The 18,319-nt window shown below is 40.3% G+C and overlaps 1 long non-coding RNA gene across 2 annotated transcripts in view; it reads left to right on the top strand.

The window, feature by feature from the left end:
• Nucleotides 1–18,319, top strand: part of LOC144316019 (uncharacterized) — a 37,741-nt gene that overhangs the window by 13,495 nt on the left and 5,927 nt on the right. For both annotated transcript variants that reach the window (XR_013381765.1, XR_013381766.1), the window contains exon 2: nt 2,808–2,886. This is a non-coding gene — a long non-coding RNA (uncharacterized LOC144316019). The remainder of the gene's footprint in view (nt 1–2,807; nt 2,887–18,319) is intronic.

An 18,319-nucleotide genomic window follows, 5' to 3' on the forward strand; every position in this document is an offset into this window, starting at 1 on the left:
TCTGTGCCTATGTCTCTGTGTTCAATTTCACCTGTGTTATAAGAACCCAGCTCATGGGGTGCCTGGGTGGCTCCGTTGGTTAAGTGTCCTACTCTTGATTTCAGCTGGGGTCATGATCTCTAGATCGTGGGACTGAGCCCCATGTTGAGCTCCATGCTCAATATGGAGTCTGCTTGTCCCTCTCTCTCTGCTCCCCCCTCTGCTAGCACTCCCTCTCTCTCAAATAAATGAACATTATCAAGAAAAGAAAAGAAAAGAAAAGAAAAGAAAAGAAAAGAAAAGAAAAGAAAAGAAAAGAAAGAAAAGAAAAGAAAAGAAAGAAAAGAAAAGAAAAGAAAAGAAAAGAAAAGAAAAGAAAAGAAAAGAAAAGAAAAGAAAAGAACTCCAGTCCTATGGATTAAGCGTCCTCCCTTCTGATCTTATCTTAATTTCACTAATTACATTTGTAATGACCCCATTTCCAAATAAGGTCACAATCTGAAGTACTGGGGGTTAGGACCTCACCCTCTGAATTGTGGGGAGTGGGGCATAACACAACCCATAACAAACAGGATGTGGGCCATTACAGTGTGGCTGATGTGTAGGACATGCCAGGTGGAGGGCAGAGGGAAGTGAGACTAGAAAGAGATTGTGGCAAGATTTTCAATAAAATAATATTAATTAATGTGGTGCCTGGGTGGTTCAGTCAGTTAAGTGTATGACTCCTGGCTTCAGCTCAGGTCGTGATCTCAGGGTGGTGGGATCTGGCATGTTGAGGTCTCACTCAGCAACAAGTCTGCTTGCGATTCTTTCCCTTTCCCTCTCCATCTGACCCTCCCCCTCCTCATGCTGTGCACACTGCATGCTCTCTCAAAAATCAATAATTAATAATACTAATTAATACTAATGGCAAACACTGGTGGAGCAGCTGCTGCAACTGTTTCCAGACTTTACATCTTAGAACATTTGATTACCTCCATTCTGATAGATGTGGAAACTGAGGCACACGGAACATATTTTAGCTTAACTTTGAAACTTTCCCCAAATTCCCCCAAAATGGATTTATTTTGAAAAGAAAAAAACAAGAAAAGAGGAAACAATGACAAAAAGTCACATTTTCCATAGTGCAGTTCCGGAAGCTGCTTTAATCAGGTTTCTGGAAAGCCAATTCTAAAGTGAGTCCTCACTAACCAGCCTGGATTGTTTTTTCTCTCCTGAAAGTCACTGGTTAGGGAACATTGAGTCATAGCTGTGGTATGTTCTCCAACCAGAAAGCAAACTTTGTTTTTTAATCCACTAATGAAATGTTTGAAGAAAGTAAATGTACTTCTGTAGTTATAGGTCATTTCTGAGTCATGAGTTTTTGAATGGTCACTTGCAGACGGTTATTCTGGTCACAATGGAGTTTGTACACTGGATATTCTTTGCATTTAACAGTGGTGTTATACTATCTTACCTGGCACGACTCTTTGAATGTCTTCTCAAAAACCATTCAAAAGTGTACTCATGATTCCACAGCTAGGCAAACCAGTTCAGCGGGCCTCCCTGCAAGAGGGAAAAGAACGAGAAGAGAGTGGCAGATTATTCTTTTCTCAGTGTTGCTATAAGAGCTGTGGCCTTGTACAAATACTGCCTTTGGTCTTTCTGAATCACTCCTAAAAACCAAAAGTCCAACTAGATCTGGGGACAGAGAAAATCCAGAGAAGGATGAAAGAGGAGTCATAGTCATTTCTTTTCTTTTTTTTTTTTTAAGATTTTATTTATTTATTTATTTATTTATTTATTTATTTATTTATGAGAGACAGAGAGAGAGGCAGAGACACAGGCAGAGGGAGAAGCAGGCTCCATGTAAGGAGCCTGACATAGGACTCGATCCCGGGTCTCCAGGATCACACCCTGGGCTGAAGGCAGCACTAAACCACTGAGCCACCCAGGCTGCCCACTCAAAGTCATTTCTATCAAAGTTTTTGCTTCTGTTTTCCCAGACCCAGGAACATTACCCAGAGATGTTATAATGGTAATGGCACAGTTTTAAATAAAGAGACTGAGCAGCCTCGCCTGAATGTGTACTGGGCCCTCTGACAATGCACTTTCAGTGATCATAAAATCACAGAATCACACATTTGGAAGCAACTTCAGAGAGCTCCCGGTGCACTCTGAACGTGTCAGGAAAGACAGAAGCCAAGCAAAGAACAATGACTTGGCAAGATCACAGAACTTGATCTTCTGACTCAGATTGCATGCTCCTTTATGCATTGAATGTGATTAAAGATTTTTGTTATTTATTTATTTATTTATTTATTTATTTATTTATTGAGAGAGAGAGAGAGAGAGAGAGGGAGAAAGAGAGAGAGTGCATGAGCTGAGAGAGGAGCAGAGGGAGAGGGATAAGCAGATGCCACACTGAGCACAGAGACCTACACAGGGCTTGATCCCACGACCTTGAGATCAGGACTTCAGCCTATACCAAGAGTCAGATGCTTAACCTAGTGAGTCACCCAGGTGCCCAGCACTGAATATGATTAAATGTGATAGAGTGGAGATTTGCAAACAATAAAGGATGAAGTATAAGATAACTTAAAAAAACACTTTTTAAAAAAAAAATTATTTATTCACGAGAGACACAGAGAGAGAGAGAGAGAGAGAAAGAGAGATAGAGAGAGGCAGCCACACAAGCAGAGGGAGAAGCAGGCTCCATGCAGGGAGCCTGTCGTGGGACTTGATCCCGGGTCTCCAGGATCACGCCCTGGGCCGAAGGCAGGGGCCAAACCGCTGAGCCAACCAGAAAACCACTTTTATATATAATTTTCTCTTTACAAATCTTTCAGATCACATCTAGAGCTGGGGACACCACGGAGCATTTTCAGGGACTTAGAAATCAGGGAAACCTGCTCCTGGCCTAGGAAGGTAAGTTTAAGCTTTCCGGGGATTTGTAGGTTAAATATATGAATTGTGGCTTCCTTCAGGGCTGTCATTTTGACCTGATTCCTTTATGTTCTCTTCCTTACCTACCTAATTCCCTGAGTTAGGGCACTGAATCTTGTTAGGGAGACAGGTGAGCATGAGCAGGCCCTCTAGAAATCACTCCCAGGACCCTGTTGTCAGTGGGGAGCTTACTTTTTTTGAGAAGGATGGCTGCTTTGATAGTTCAGATGACCAAAGGAAAAGATAATTATGCTAATCCTCCTCAAGGGAAAGACCCAATGACTTTAATTATTTTCTCCAAGTGGGGAGCCAGTTGTCTCACTATCATGGATTGAACACTTCAGGCTTTACATACTTTTTTCATGTGATTATGTCAAGCAATACTAATACTGCTAATGTTAATCCTATTTCTTTGATCTATTAATCGTCAACTGTGGCACTCTGTTTCAATTATTGTAGCTTTATAGGACAAGGCCCCCTCATTATCTGGATGGGCAAGAAGAGACAGAATTTGTTATCCTGAGAGATGGGCACTTGCCCCTTGGTGCTGGGCACTTGCCCCTTGGTGTTGATCCATAGCACACAAGGACCCACAAAGAGTCATTGGAAGGCTTTGTTGTTCTCGGTTGACCATGGCTGATAGATCTTTTGGCAAGACCTCCACATGGAGAGTAAGTTAATCACAATGTACTTTGCCTGATCTCTTAGAATGTTAAAACTACAGGTCAACACTAACATTAACTGTTTCTCACTGTAAATACACATAGCAACCCTCATCACATCAGGTCCCTACTCCTCTGAGATTACAAATCAGGACATGAGCATTAGAGCAGTTCAATAACTGCACTTTCCCTCAGCAATCTGCCAAGCCAAATCTGTTGGTCTATGTGACATAATCTTTGTTTAAAATTTACTTAAATTAGAGGATCCCTGGGTGGATCAGCAGTTTAGTGCCTGCCTTCGGCCCAAGGCGTAATCCTGGAGTCCCGGGATCGAGTCCAGCATCAGGATCCCTGCATGGAGCCTGCTTCTCTTCCCTCTTCCCTCTGCTTATGTCTCTGTCTCTGTCTCTCTCTGTGTCTCTCATGAATAAGTAAATAAAATCTTAAAAAAAATAAAATTTACTTAAATTAAAATACATTATTTATTTAATTTACTCCAATTCTGTTTGACTATCTCAGTTTTACTTTCTTCTTTCTTTCTTTCTTTCTTTCTTTCTTTCTTTCTTTCTTTCTTTCTTTCTTTCTTTCTCTTTCTTTCTTTCTTTCTTTCTTTCTTTCTTTCTTTCTTTCTTTCTTTCTTTTTCTCTTTCCCTCTTTCTCTCTTTCTTCTTTTTCTTTCTATTCCAGTATAACATACAGAGTTATATGAGTTTCACATGTACAATACAGTGATTCAACAATTCCACTTATTACTCAGTTTTCATCAAGGTAAGTGTATTCTTAATCCTCTTCACCTATTTCACCCATATTCCCACACACAACTCCTCTGGTAACCAACTGTTTGATCTCTAAGGTATGTTTTTTTGTTTGTTTCTCTCTCTCTCTTTTTTCCTGTTGTTTGTTTAGTTTCTTAAATTCCACATATGAGTGACATCAATTGGTTTTTGTCTTTCTTTTGCCTGGCTTATTTCACTTAGCTTAATACTCTTTAGATCCACTCAAGTTGTTGCAAATGGCAAGATTACATTTTTTTTTGGGGGGGGGGTCCCATTATATATATGTACATATACCATATCTTCTTTATCCATTCACTTGTGGATGGACCCTTGGGCTGCTTCTATAATTTGGCCATTGTAAATAATGAGCAATAAACATAGGGGTGCATATATCCCTTTGAATTAGTGTTTTTATGTTCTTTGGGTAAATACCCAGTAGTGTGATAACTGGATCATAAGGTAGTTCTATTTTTAATTTTTTGAGAAACCTCCATACTGTTTTCCATAGTGGCTGCACAAGTTTGCATTTCCACCAACAATGCATAAGGGTTTCTTTTTCTCCACATCCTCACCAACAATTGTTTCTTGAGATTTTTATTTTAGCCATTCTCACAGGTGTGAGGTGGTATCTCATTGTGGTATCTGCATTTCTCCAATGAGTGATGTTGTGTATCTTTTCACATGTCTGAGGGCCATCTCTATGTCTTCTTTGGAGAAATGTCTTCTGCTCTTTTTTAAATTGGATGATTTGGAATTTTTTTTGGTGTTGAGTTGTATAAGTTCTTTATATATCTTGGATACTGATCCTTTATTGGACATGTCATTTGCAAGTCTCTTCTCTCATTCCATAGGTTGCCTTTTGATTTTGTTAATTGTTTCCTTTGCTGTGCAGAAGCATTTTATTTTGATGTTAGTCCTAACAGTTTATTTTTGTTTTTGTTTTCTTTGATTCAGGAGACATATCTAAAAAGATGTTATTATGGTGGATGTCAGAGAAATTACTGCCTATGCTCTCTTCTAGAATTTGTATGGTTTCAGGTCTCACATTTAGGTGCTTAATTCAATTTGAGCTTACTTTTGTGCATGTGTAAGGAAGTGGTCCAGTTTCATTCTTTTGCATGTAATTGTCCAGTTTTTACAGCACAATTTGTTAAAGAGACTTTTTCTCATTGAGTATTCTTTCCTCCATAGTTGAAGATTAATTGACCATGTGATTATGGGTTTATTCTTGGTCTCTCTATTCTAATTCCATTGATTTATTGTTTATTTTTGTACCAATACTATACTGTTTTGATCACTACAGTTTTGTAATATAATTTGAAATCTGTAATTGTGTTACCTCCAGCTTTGTTTTTCTTTTTCAAGATTGCTTTGACTATTCAGGTTTTCTGTGGTTCCATACAAATTTTAGGATTATTTGTTCCTGCTCTGTGAAAAATGTTGATGATATTTGGTAGGGAGTGCATTAAATCTGTAGATTGTTTTGGGTAGTATGTACATTTTCACAATATTTTTTCTTCATTTTCACAATATTTGTTCTCCTAATCTATAAGCATGGTGTAGCGTTCCATTTATTTGTGTCATCTTCAGTTTCTTTCATAGTTTTCAGAGTATAGGTCTTTCACCTCCTTGGTTAAGTTTACTCCTAAGTATTTTATTATTTTTGGTTCAGTTGTAAGTGGGATTGTTTTCTTAATTTCTCTTTCTGTTACATTATTAGTGTATAGAAATGCAGCAGATTTCTGAATATTAATTTTGTATCCTGAAACTTTATTGAATTCTCTTATCAGATCTAGTAGTTTTTGGTGGAGTCTTTCATTTTCTGTATATAGTATTATGTCATCTGCAAATAGTGAGAGTTTTAGTTCTTCCTTACTGATTTGGATGCCTTTTTTTTTTTCTTGTCTGATTGCTGTGGCTAAGATTTCCACTACTATGTTGAATAAGAGTATAGAGAAAGGATATCCTTGCCTTGTGCCTGATCTTAGGGAAAAAGCTTTCAGTTTTTCAACATTGAGTATGATGTTAGCTGTTGATTTTTGGTATATGGCCTTTATTATGTTGAGATGTTTCCTCTAAATCTACTTTGTTGGGGGTTTTATCATGAATGTTGTACTTTGTCATGCTTTCTCTGCAACTATTGAGATGATCACATGATTTTTATCCTTTCTCTTATTGAATGTGATGTACCATGTTGGTTGATTTGCAAATATTGAAACTCTTGCATCCTAGGAATAAATCTCATTTGATCATGGTGAGTGATTTTTTTAAATGTATTGTTGAATTTTTTTTGTTAGTGTTTTGTTGAGGATTTTTGCTCTGTGTTCAGCAGGGATATTGGTCTGTAGTTCTCTCTCTTTTTTTTTTTTTTTGGTAGTGTCTTTATCTGGTTTTGGGATCATGGTAATTCTGGCTTTATAGAGTGAATTTGGAAGTTTTCTTTCCTCTTCTATTTTTTGCAACATTTGAAAAGAATAGGTATTAACTTTTCTTTAAATGTTTGGTGGAATTTGCCTGTGAAGCCATCTGGTCCAGAACTTTGGTTCATTGGGAGTTTTTTGATTACAGATTCAATTTAATTGCTAGTTATCAGTCCAGTCTAACTTTCTATTTCTTTCTGCTTCAGTTTTGGTAATTTATATGTTTCTAAGAATTTAATTTATCCATTTATTCTAGGCTGTCCAATTTGTTGCTGCCTAATTTTTCATTATATTCTTTTATAATCCTTTGTGTTTCTGCGGTTTCAGTTGTTATTTATTCTCTTTTATTTCTGATTTTTTATTTGAGTCTTCTCTCTCTCTCTCTCTCTCTCTCTGTCTCTGATAAGTCTGGGTAGAGGTTTACCAATATGTTGAAACAAATTTTCAGAGAACCAGCTCCTGGTTTCATTGATGTGTTTTATTTTGTTTGTTTGTTTGTTTGTTTATATTATTTATTTCTGCTTTAATCTTTATTATTTCCCTCCTTTTGCTTGTTTTGCTTGTTCTTTTTCTAGTTCCTTTAGGCATAAATTTAAGTTGTTTATTTGAGATTTTTCTTGTTTCTTGATGTAGGCCTGTATTGCTATAAACTTCTGTCTTAGAATCACTTTTGCTGCATCCCAAGGAGTTTGGACCATTGCATTTTCATTTTCACTTGTTTCCAATGTGCTTTTTAATTTTTCCTCTGATTTTTTTGCTGACTCATTTATTGTTTAGTAGCATGTTGTTTAACTTCCACATGTTTGTACTCTTTCCAGATTTTTTCTTGTTATTGATTTCTAGTTTCATAGCATTGTGGCAATCTTTTTGAATTTGTTGAGGCTAGTTTTGTGGCCTAATATGTGATCTCTTCTGGGAGATCTCTTCTAGGAGAAGAGTGCACATGTACAAAAAATTTGTATTCTGCTGTTTGAGGATGTAATATTCTGAATATATCTGTTAAATCCATCTGGTCCAGTGTGTCATTCAATGCTGGTGTTTCCTTATTGATCTATTTGGATAATCTATCCATTGATGTGCATGGGGTGTTGAAGTCCCCTGCTACTATTGTATTACTATTTATTATTTCCTTTATGTTTGTTATGAACAGTTTTATGTACTTGGGTGTTTCCATGTTGGGTGCATAAATATTTACAATTATTCTGTTCTTGTTGGATTGTACCCTTTATTATGACACAGTGCCCTTTTTGTCTGTTGTTACAGTCTTTCTGGAGTATCCTTGGTTGCAGATTTTTTCCTTTGAGTACTTTGAATATATCATGCTACTCCCTTCTGTCCTGCAAAGTTGCTGCTGAAAAAATCTACTAATAGCCTTTTGGGGTTTCCTTTGCATGTAACTATTTTCTGTTCTCTTGCTGCTTTTAAAATTTTCTTTGTCTCTAGCTTTTGCCACTTTCATTACTATGTGTCTTGGTGTGGATCTCCTTTTGTTGATTTTTTTTGGGGGGAATCTCTGGGCCTCCTGAATCTGGACACTGTTTCCTTCCCCTGATTAGAGAGTTTTTCTGCTATTATTTTCTTTAAATAAATGTTCTGCTCCATTTTCTCTCTCTTCTTCTGAGATCCCTATAATGTGGAAGTTAGTTATTAAGCTTGATGGAATTACTGAGTTCCCTAAGTCTACTGTCATTTTGCTTTCTATCCCTCTTACCTCCTCAGCTTGATTACTTTCCATTACACTGTTCTCCAGGTCACTAATTTGTTCTTCTGCCTCCTCTAGTCTCGTCTGTATTCCATCTATTGTATTTTTAACTTTATTTTTTGTGTTCTTCATCTCAGATTAATTCTCTTTGTCTCCTTTTTAACAGTCTCACTGATGTTCTCCACTCTTTTCTCAGTCCCAGGGTATATCTTTATGATCATTGCTTTAAATTCCCCACCAGGCATAATATTTATCTCCATTTTGCTTAGGTCTCTTGCCATGGCTTTTGCTTTGTCCTTTCATCTGGGACATATTTCTTCATGTCTTCATTTTGTCTCTTTGTCTGTTTCTGTATATTAGGAAAGTCATCCATGCCTCCTGTTCTTTTTTTTTTTAATTTTTATGTATTTATGATAGTCACAGAGAGAGAGAGAGAGAGAGAAGCAGAGACATAGGCAGAGGGAGAAGCAGGCTCCATGCACTGGGAGCCCAATGTGGGATTCAATCCCGGGTCTCCAGGATCGCGCCCTGGGCCAAAGGCAGGCGCTAAACTGTTGCGCCACCCAGGGATCCCCATGCCTCCTGTTCTTGAAGGTAATGGCTTTATGAAGAAGAGGTAATATAGTGCACTGTAGTGCAGTGTCCTCTACTCACCAGAATCTGGCACTTAAGGGTGTCTTGTATGTGTGTTTCATGCACCTACTATTGTGGCTTGACTGCTTTTTTTGTCATTCCAGTCACCTGCAGTGGCTCTCATTGCCTGTTGTGGGCAGTGTTTGGTCCCTGTGATGTTAGTGGGCAGTCTGGTGCTGCCTTGGGCTTGAGTCAGACTAGGCATCTGCCAGAGATGCAATAGCACCAAACTACAGGGCACTTATCTGTGTTGTCCCCTAAGAAGTTTTCATTGATGGGCAGGGCCTGCAATCAGCCCAACTGTCTGCCCTTAGCCCACTGTTGGGGCCACAGACTGACTGGTGTGTGTGGTTTCTTTCCTCTCCCTGGGGCAGAAATCACTTTGGAGTGGTACATGCATGTTGGGGCTGCTTGCATACTACCAGGCTTACGGCCCAGTTTGAATGGGCTCTGACCACAAGACTGTGTTGGATTGGGAGGGGTACACAGTGCCCACAAGGTTTGCAGGCCAGTGGAGGGGATGTGCCACCACTGAAACTGGGCCAGCTGGAGTGGAGTACACAATTTTAACAAGATGTGTGCTGATCTTCCATGGGAGGGGGCCCACCACCCTGCCATCTTGGGATTCAAAGCCCTGCAAAGCTCTTGGGTGGAAAGACTGGGTGTTGGCAAGGTTTGTGCTGGTTTTCTGGGGGAGGATACTTGTAGCACTGGTAATAAGGCAGGCTGTGTTGAGGGGGGCACATTCACCAAAGCCAGGGGAGGGAAGGTACTGGATAGAAGCAAGTTAGGTAGTGAATGTCAGCACTGTGCTGGTTCCTGCCAGTGGCTGTGTGTTTATACTGGAGGACAAGTGAGCAACATGGTGCCTACCTGCTCCCTTGTTCCTGGGGGAGTCTCCTAGTGATCTCTGTCCCTTGGGACACACTCTGAGAGTAGTAAATAACTCTTCCTCCTGTATGCCCCAGGCATTTTTCAATCTATGCTGTATATTAGCAGGCCGTTTGTTGTGCTACTTCTTTAAGGGCAGGGACTCAGTTTCCTCTCAGCCTCCTGGCTCTCCCAGAGCCAAGACCACTATTGTGTAAAGTCCCAGTCTTTAAATTCCACTGGTTGTAAGAACTCACAAAATTGGGCCCCTCTGGTTTTCAAAGCCAAATGTTATGAGGATTTGTCTTCCTTTCATGGGCTCCTTGGTATGAGTGTCTGCTCCTTTCACTTCTCTGCACCCGAAGTTTCCTCCCTCCCCTCCTGGATGGTCCCATGGGTCCTTTTACCTCCTGACTTTGTCTCTGCCTTTCCTACCCTCTTCGATGTGGACTCTTCTCTACATTTAGTTGTGGAGTCTGTTCTGCCAGTCTTTGGGCCATTTTCTAGGCTATTAGATGTGGGTGTTATCTAGTTGTATCTGTGGGAAAAGATAAGCCTAGGGTTTTCCTACTCTGCTATCTTCCCAGCCTCTTCAACTCCCCTTTGTCTCTTCTCTGTAGTTTTTTGGGCTCATTATCCTTCTTATTGCCACAGGCAGCCACCTGTTGGTCCTTCTCACCTTGCAAACTTCTCAGCAAAATCCAACTCTTTTCACATGAAAATCCAGGAAGGTTACCAGATAAAGGACAGTTGGCCTGCACTATTTGGGATAAACATGGGTTGCCATGGATATTTGGGCTATACCTATTCTAAAAAGTATCCATTGTTTGTCTGAAATTCAAATTTAATTGGACATCCATATTATTATTTGCTAAATCTGGCCATCCTAAAATACAGACACACAGTAATGTGCAAATGAGACCCAGGCTCATCTTACAACCTGGGTTTCCCTTCTCTTCTCTGTCTTCAAAACCAATGTCTTTTTACTCTTAAAAACATTGATATGTGTGTGATAGGGGAAACAACAAGATAAACCCAAACATACTAATAAAAATTGTTGATATTTATAATAAAATTGATTTTTCTTCTGACTTAAAAATAAAATGGAGGCACATCTGTCTGGCTCAGTTGGTAGAGCATGTGACTCTTGATCTTGGAGTCATGGTATCAAGCCCCATGTTGGATGTAGAGTTTACTTAAAATAAAATAAAATGTTGTCACAAGTAAAATTTATTTAAAAAATAAAATGAAATAAAAACAAAGCAAACCACAAACTCAGACCCCCTCTTTGGGCTCTCCTACCCACAGGCTAATGTTAACTACCTCTAAGCACCCTCTGGAACATTCAGCTAACCATGTGTACTGGACTTCCTGCAGACCATGGAAACACCATGGCTACCAAACACACATCATTTCAGTCATGTGAGTCATGTGAGTCAAAATGACTCCCTCTGGCCAAACAATCCATGGGTTTAGGCTGAACTCGAAACAGTTCTTTTTTTTATTCATACCCAAGGTGGCTTAGCTCCAGAGAAACCCAGCAACCATGACACTGAACAGTGGCCATGAAAACATAGGCCAGATTCCTCTGTGGCAAAGACTTTCTATGAAAAAAATCTTCAGCAGCTAGCCACTGATCCTCTTGTGTTGAGCCATGTTTTGTAATAGGTATCCTCTGTGTTGAGAAGCAACTATTCCTCTCCACAAAACTCCTTTAAGAAATGAATGAGAATGATAGAAGAGTGGTTTCATTCACTTACTTTCAGAATCTCAAATGTCAACTAACTTTCAAGTGATTAGCATATCTACAAGAGTGAAATGTTAATGTAATGAGTTGCTCTTCCAGTTGATAACAGAATCCTGGTGGGTATGGGATGTCCAACAGTGTTCCTCAAGTACTTCAAAGCAAAATGATCAGTTTTCTATATTCTGAGCTTCCAGTTTCTGTTCTTAAATAAGTGTGAGAAATCTTCCATTTAGGTTAGCATGTGTCTCTCTAGAAAAATTACCCAGGGGAAAATGATGCCCCTATTCTTATTGCTTGTCTTTTAGATCCATCACAAATTCTAGTATTTAAGGTCTTAAAGTTAAATAATCCTGTCCGGAGGATGCAATGTAAATACAAGTTAAATAATCATACAATCGAGACCATATGTCCAAGCAGACAGTGTGCACCTTGATGGGGGAGTGAGCACATTAAGATAAATCATGTCCAGATTGCAAGGTGCAGGATGGTATGGTCTCCATCCCTATTCCCCTGCAGATCTGAAGGACTCTGGGAGTGCTGCTGGCAGACAGCCTTCAGCTGTCGGCCCTCCAGAAATTACCCTTGGCTGCAGAGGGCCACCTTGCCCAAGGTCATGTCCTCTTCGTGGGGCAGCCTGTATCCAATGACTGTTCTTTGTAGGGTATAAAGGCTCAGCCCTCTTGCCTGAGATGTCTGAAAACTCTGAAGGGGCAACCCAGCATCAGAGCTCCTCATGGGGTCAACTGAGGCTTTGTTGAAACCATGGCACAGTCCAACTTCTTCCAATCATTTCTCTTTCTCCAGGGGCGTTAATCCCAAGAGCACTCTCTAATAAGCTTCCTGCATGCTAATCTCCACCTCACAGCCAGTTTCCCAGGGAATCAACCTGTAACTATTGTTGTCAGGAATAGTCCAAGAAGCAGATGCTAAGATGGGATTCTGCAGCTGAACCACCTGCTGTCAGGCTGGCAAAGTCGATTTCATAGTTGCTAGCAGTTGAGGCAGAGCTTAGCCCAGTGAAAGGTAGCAGAGTGATTGGTAAAACTTTTGCCAGTAGTGAATTTGGATGGTCTACCCAAGAAAGGCAATGCACTAGTATGTGACATGTATTAGACAGTTAAGAACCATGGGGGGAATAGGAATTGGAAGGATATGGATCTGGATGACTGTGGCAGGGGGCACTTGCTGCTTTGAAAAATGAAAGGCTGACAGTGATTGCACAAATTACAAGGTGGGTGTGAAAGTCAAGCCTTCTTGGCAGCACGTAAAGAAAGGCACAGCTCTTGTAGCCAGAGAGCTGAAAAAGCTAAGGATCAGCCCAGGATTTAATCTTAGGAGCTCCAGAGAGGATTGAACTCTCAACCTAGGTAGGTCTATTCTGTCCAGGGCCAGGCTCTAATTAGTGAAGAACGGGACCTGGAGATTAGAGGTGGGGATATATGGGGTGGTAAGCTTCAGAATCCAGTTCCCTGAGCCCAGGAAATTGTGGAATTGGCTTCCTTCTCCCCACGCAGGGCTAGCATCCACCCCACTGGCCCAAGGACTCTGCAGAGGCCATTGCCCTGCAGGCCAGTGGGCACCCTCATCAGGCTCTGCCCTTTGGGGTCTGAGGCTGATGACAAGCATGAAGTCATACTATCACCTGGCTGGGGAAGTGCTGGATCTGCTGAAGGAGAAAAGGTGCCACTTGTTGAAGGAACTGCAGGATGAGCCAGCATGTGCTGAGCTGGGTGCTGACAGTGCTGAATTAGAGATTGGAGGGAGAGAGGAAGATTGAGGTTGTCCTGACTATATATTCTTATTTTCTGTATTCTTGATATACTGGCATTCAGGGGCCTTGATCTGGGAGAGACTGCTGCTCTAATTCCTAGAGACAGCAAATTACTCAGGGATACCTCTCATATGCAAACCAACCAAACCCCAACCAAGCCCATGTCCCCCATGCTCTCCTTTATCAAACTCACACACTAGGCCAATATCCCTCCTGCCCTAAATCACCCCAGATCCAGGGACCAGATTAGTGTGGATTATCCTTATAGTCTAGAGTCTGCTGAAATTATCCAAAATCTCCAACTGTAACCTCACTCAGAGTACCTTTTCTACTTTACTTATTTATTCCTGCAAAAACTCCAATAAAGGCTCTGGGACATGTTTTTCTTCTTCTTCTGACTCCTGACTGTTCCTGTTCCTTCTCCATGTGGCTCTGCATGGTGTGCCATGCCTCCTCTTTCTAGGAATCTGAGCATCAACTTCTTCCTTCATGAAAAATTCTCTACACATCTGTTGTATTACCATACATGAGTAAACAACTCCTGGATACATTTTTAACACAAGGGTAGAACATAAAGTTGGGAAGGGAAATTTTATAGATATGAGAGCACTCTCCTAGGATACAAGATTTAATTTACTCTGGCAAGGGTCCCAGGAGATGGAGCAAATAAGCTGCCAGGTATAGTTCATAGAAGGACGGAGAAAGCAATGGCCCATGTTAAAGTCAAGTAGATCTGCCAGACTTTTGTAGCAGGAAATAGATTAAAAGATCAAAATTTCCAGAGAAACGGGCATGCTGACATATATCCATAGTTTGTAAGATTGGAAAACCTGCCCAAACCACTCTATTTTACAGGAGGTAGGAGGTAGGTATCCGAAGGACACTCCACTTTCTAGAATGATAAGGAATGAAAGGGGAAGAGGACACTAGGTTGTTGAAAAGCTCAGTGGTGACTGTACTTGGTAGGCCAGCGCTGATGGTAGGGGCTGCTATTACAGAACCCGAGTCCCTGCTGAGAATGATAAGATCCCCAAATAATAGAGTGGTTACACTTAACTGTAAGAAGCAAGGTGATACAATGATTAAAATGAGTGGTCAGGCCAGCTGGTCAGCTAAGTGACCAAGCTGGCATAGAGTTATGGAGGTGGTTAATAGGACATGACGTTCCTGACACTATCGATGGGCACCAAACAAGGGCACTGCTCATTTATACAACCAAAAAATAAAGTATAGAGAGTGGCATCTACCATAATTAAAAGTCATGATCCTTTGTCCGTTTTTTGGACCTGAGATCATTTGGGTCCTCATGAGGAAAAACCTTCAACATCACAATTATCTAAGGTATTGTTTGTCTCAGTCTTTTTCCAAAGATCCTTATGGTTATTTTCTTAGATAACGGTGTTAATCATCCTCAGAGTCATGAAACATGATCATGACATCTCTGTTATAGAATGGAAGCATATGGTGACCAGGTCATAAATGGAATTCTAGCCCAAGTCTTAGTTTGTAGTGAGTCCATTGTACCCACTGACCCATTTGATGGTCATTTCTCTAGAATGTGAATATATAATTGTGATGGCCATATTTGATGTTGACTTTATCTCACATTGGTTTCTTGGCCTATGGGGTAACAGCAATTGTGGTTAAGAAGGAAGAAAGTCTTAGAAACTCTTCCCTTGTTCCCCTACATTAGCCAAGATAGTAAAGCAAAACCAATATTGCATCCTGGGGGGAATGACAAAAGCTAGTCATACCCATTAGGCCATGTGAGGAATGACAGAAGGAGAGAGAGTAGGGGGGTGGGAGAGAGAGATTTAGGGGTAGGGAAAGAAAGAAGGCTCATAATCAGGAGGGAAAACAGGCCTTCTATTCTCTACATATGAGGATTGAAGTGCATCTAGAAAGTATTGAATGGATCCTAATAATAGAGGTTCACCCTGGAAGGAACTGATAGCTGTTATCAAAAAAATAATAATAATAATCGGAATAATCTCCATATTGAATTTTTTTCCCAGGACGGTTCTGAGAAGGGAAGGGAGCATGGAGGACTACCCAGCCAGCAACCTGCTGTAGACAGCCTGGAAGGGAAGTGTTTGGAATAAGTTTGGAAATAAGCAGAATGGAAATAGATAAGAAAACAAGTCATGCCATGGGCCTGGTAACTGTGCCTCTGCAGAGTACCTATCTAAGGCTCAGGGCCAAAAAGGTCAACCAAGTCCAAGGCCGGGCTGCTGTGACCCCCTTAACCACATCCTTCTGGTTTTGTGACATGTTACAGGTCAACAGTGCATTTCACTTAGCAAAGTTTGGCCAGATATTGACCATTGATTTTAAAACACAAAGGATTAAATTACATGTGATATAAATAAGATTTCTAAGCAAATTATAGCCCTGAGAGGGATGAAGTTTCTGAATACATCACAAGGATTCTGGGAGGGCATCTTTCAGCAGGCTGGGGGGCTGTGGTGGGAATAGACGAGGCTTTAGAGAGAGCTTTTGTCAGCTCTGAACTCCTCACACTCTTGGGACCATCCTTCTTTACAGTCTCTGATAAAGCCAGTGATTGTAGGATGGAGGAATAAAAGGAAAAGATAGTCAGAGCAGGCTAATATGGGGACTATGGGAATTTGAAAGATTAAAAATTGAAATTAAACATAAGAAAAATAAGACAAAAACAGTGAAACATAAAATAAACAACCCACTAACCCTGAAAGGTAATGAAAAGCAATAAAAGATCAACGGTCTGAGATTTAAAGCAGGAACATAGAAGGCGAAACTCTTTTACCAGCTAAATTAAAGGGTTAAAAACATGGGGAGATAGATTTTAGATTAAGGATAGAAATATGTGTAATGTGCAAAAAAGGAATTAAATTTATATTTCTTTGATAGGAATAAAAAATCAGGAAAGACAAAGCAGTTGCAAAAAGTTGAAGTGGTGATGGGTGGTCCCTAAGACCGTGGTGGGGCACCAGTCCTGGGCACACAGCAGCAGACTGTAGGCTCTGTGAACTAGGGAAGCCCCTCTTCACTTCTGGGTTTGTCTGTAGCAAAACTTGTCATTTGGTCATGACCAAATTCTAAATCAGTTCCCTCTGGAAATGGATCATATCCACCCAAAAAGAATATTTAAAGTCCTTGGAGAATGCAAAAAGGTGAGGCATTAGAAGACCCAGAGTTCTTGTGCTCCTTCCTGCCCATTCACATTTCCTACCTCTTGTCTCATTCTCTCCTGAATGTTTCCCTCATGAAAACCTTAAGTAATATCAAAAGAGCTTAAAGAAAAATTTTAAATGTTTATTTTGAAATAATTTCAAGGATATAGAAAGTTGCAAGAGTGGGATATAAGGAATTCTTGACTTCTGCATTACCACTTTCTGAACCATTTGAGAGCAAGATGCAATTGTAATGCCCTGTTGCCCTTGAAACTTTAGGGTGTATTTCTGGATACAGCCCTGCTGGGGATTTAACGGTGTTCCCCTCAAAGTATTCATGCCCGCCTGGAGCCTCAGAATGTGACCTTATTCTGAAATAGGGTCTTTGCAGATGTAATTAAGGATATTGAGTTACGATCATCTTGGGTTTAAAGTAGGCCCTAAATCCAGTAAACTGATGTCCATATAATAAGAGGAGAGGACAAAGAGGGACTCAGAGACTTACAGAGAAGAAGGCCACATAAAAATGGAAACAGAAATTGGAGGTATGGTGCCACAAACCAAGAAATGCCAAGGATTGCCAACAATCCTCTAAAGATATGAGAAAGACCTGGGACAGTTTCTCCCTCAGTTTCCAGAAGGAACCAGCCCCAGTGATTGACACTTTGATTTTGGTCTTCTAGCCACCAGAACTGTGAGAGAATATATTTCTGCAATTTGAGGCCACTGATTTTGTGGCAATTTGTTATGGCAGCCCTAGGAAACAAGTACAGACTCTCCAAGTGAGGTTATCACCATTGACCCAACACTACCACCCAGTCCGCAGACCCCCATTTAGGCTTTGCCAGATCAGCCAACCATGTCTCTGTGTTCTTTCTGGTTCAGGATCTGATCAGTCCAGAACACACATTACATCCACTTACCACATCTCTTCAATTTCCTTCCACATGGAATAATTTCTCAGAATTTCTCACTTGTCTTTCATGTCCTTCAGTTTTAAAGAATACAGGCCTTTTATTGTGTAGGACAACCCTAACAGTTCTATCTGATATTTCCTTTTGGTCAGACCTGATCAGGCTTTGTTGGCAGCAACATACAGACAGGATGCCGGGCTCTACATATTATAGCACATTATAGTATGCCACCCCTTGGTGACCTTGATCTCTTGGTCATGTTGGTGTCTTCCAAACTTCTCCCCCATCAAGTCACTACTTATGCCTTAGTAATGATAACCATTCTATGGGGAGATCTTCTGAGATGATACCAATATCCTGGTTCCTTATCAAGCTCCTCTCATCAGCCCCTATCTGAATAACTCAACACCATGATGCTGCCATACTATTGTTTTTTATTTCCATTAATTCCTTCTACATTTATTACTTGGTAGCCTACTGTATGAAATAACTTTTACACACACACAGACATACACACCCCATTTATTTATCATTCATTTATTTATCAATATGGATTCATATTTTTTTAATAAGTCGAATCCGATGCTATCATATTATTTTGATGTTTAGATCATCTGAGATTTAGCCAGTGGGATCTCCATCGGCTGGTTCCCGTGTCCTTTTGACATGCTCTCATCATTCTTTTTTTTTTTTTTTAATTTTATTTATTTATTTATTTATTTATGATAGTCACAGAGAGAGAGAGGCAGAGACACAGGCAGAGGGAGA

This window comes from Canis aureus, chromosome 6 (assembly GCF_053574225.1).
Source record: "Canis aureus isolate CA01 chromosome 6, VMU_Caureus_v.1.0, whole genome shotgun sequence".
NCBI classification, from domain to species: Eukaryota; Metazoa; Chordata; class Mammalia; order Carnivora; family Canidae; genus Canis; species Canis aureus.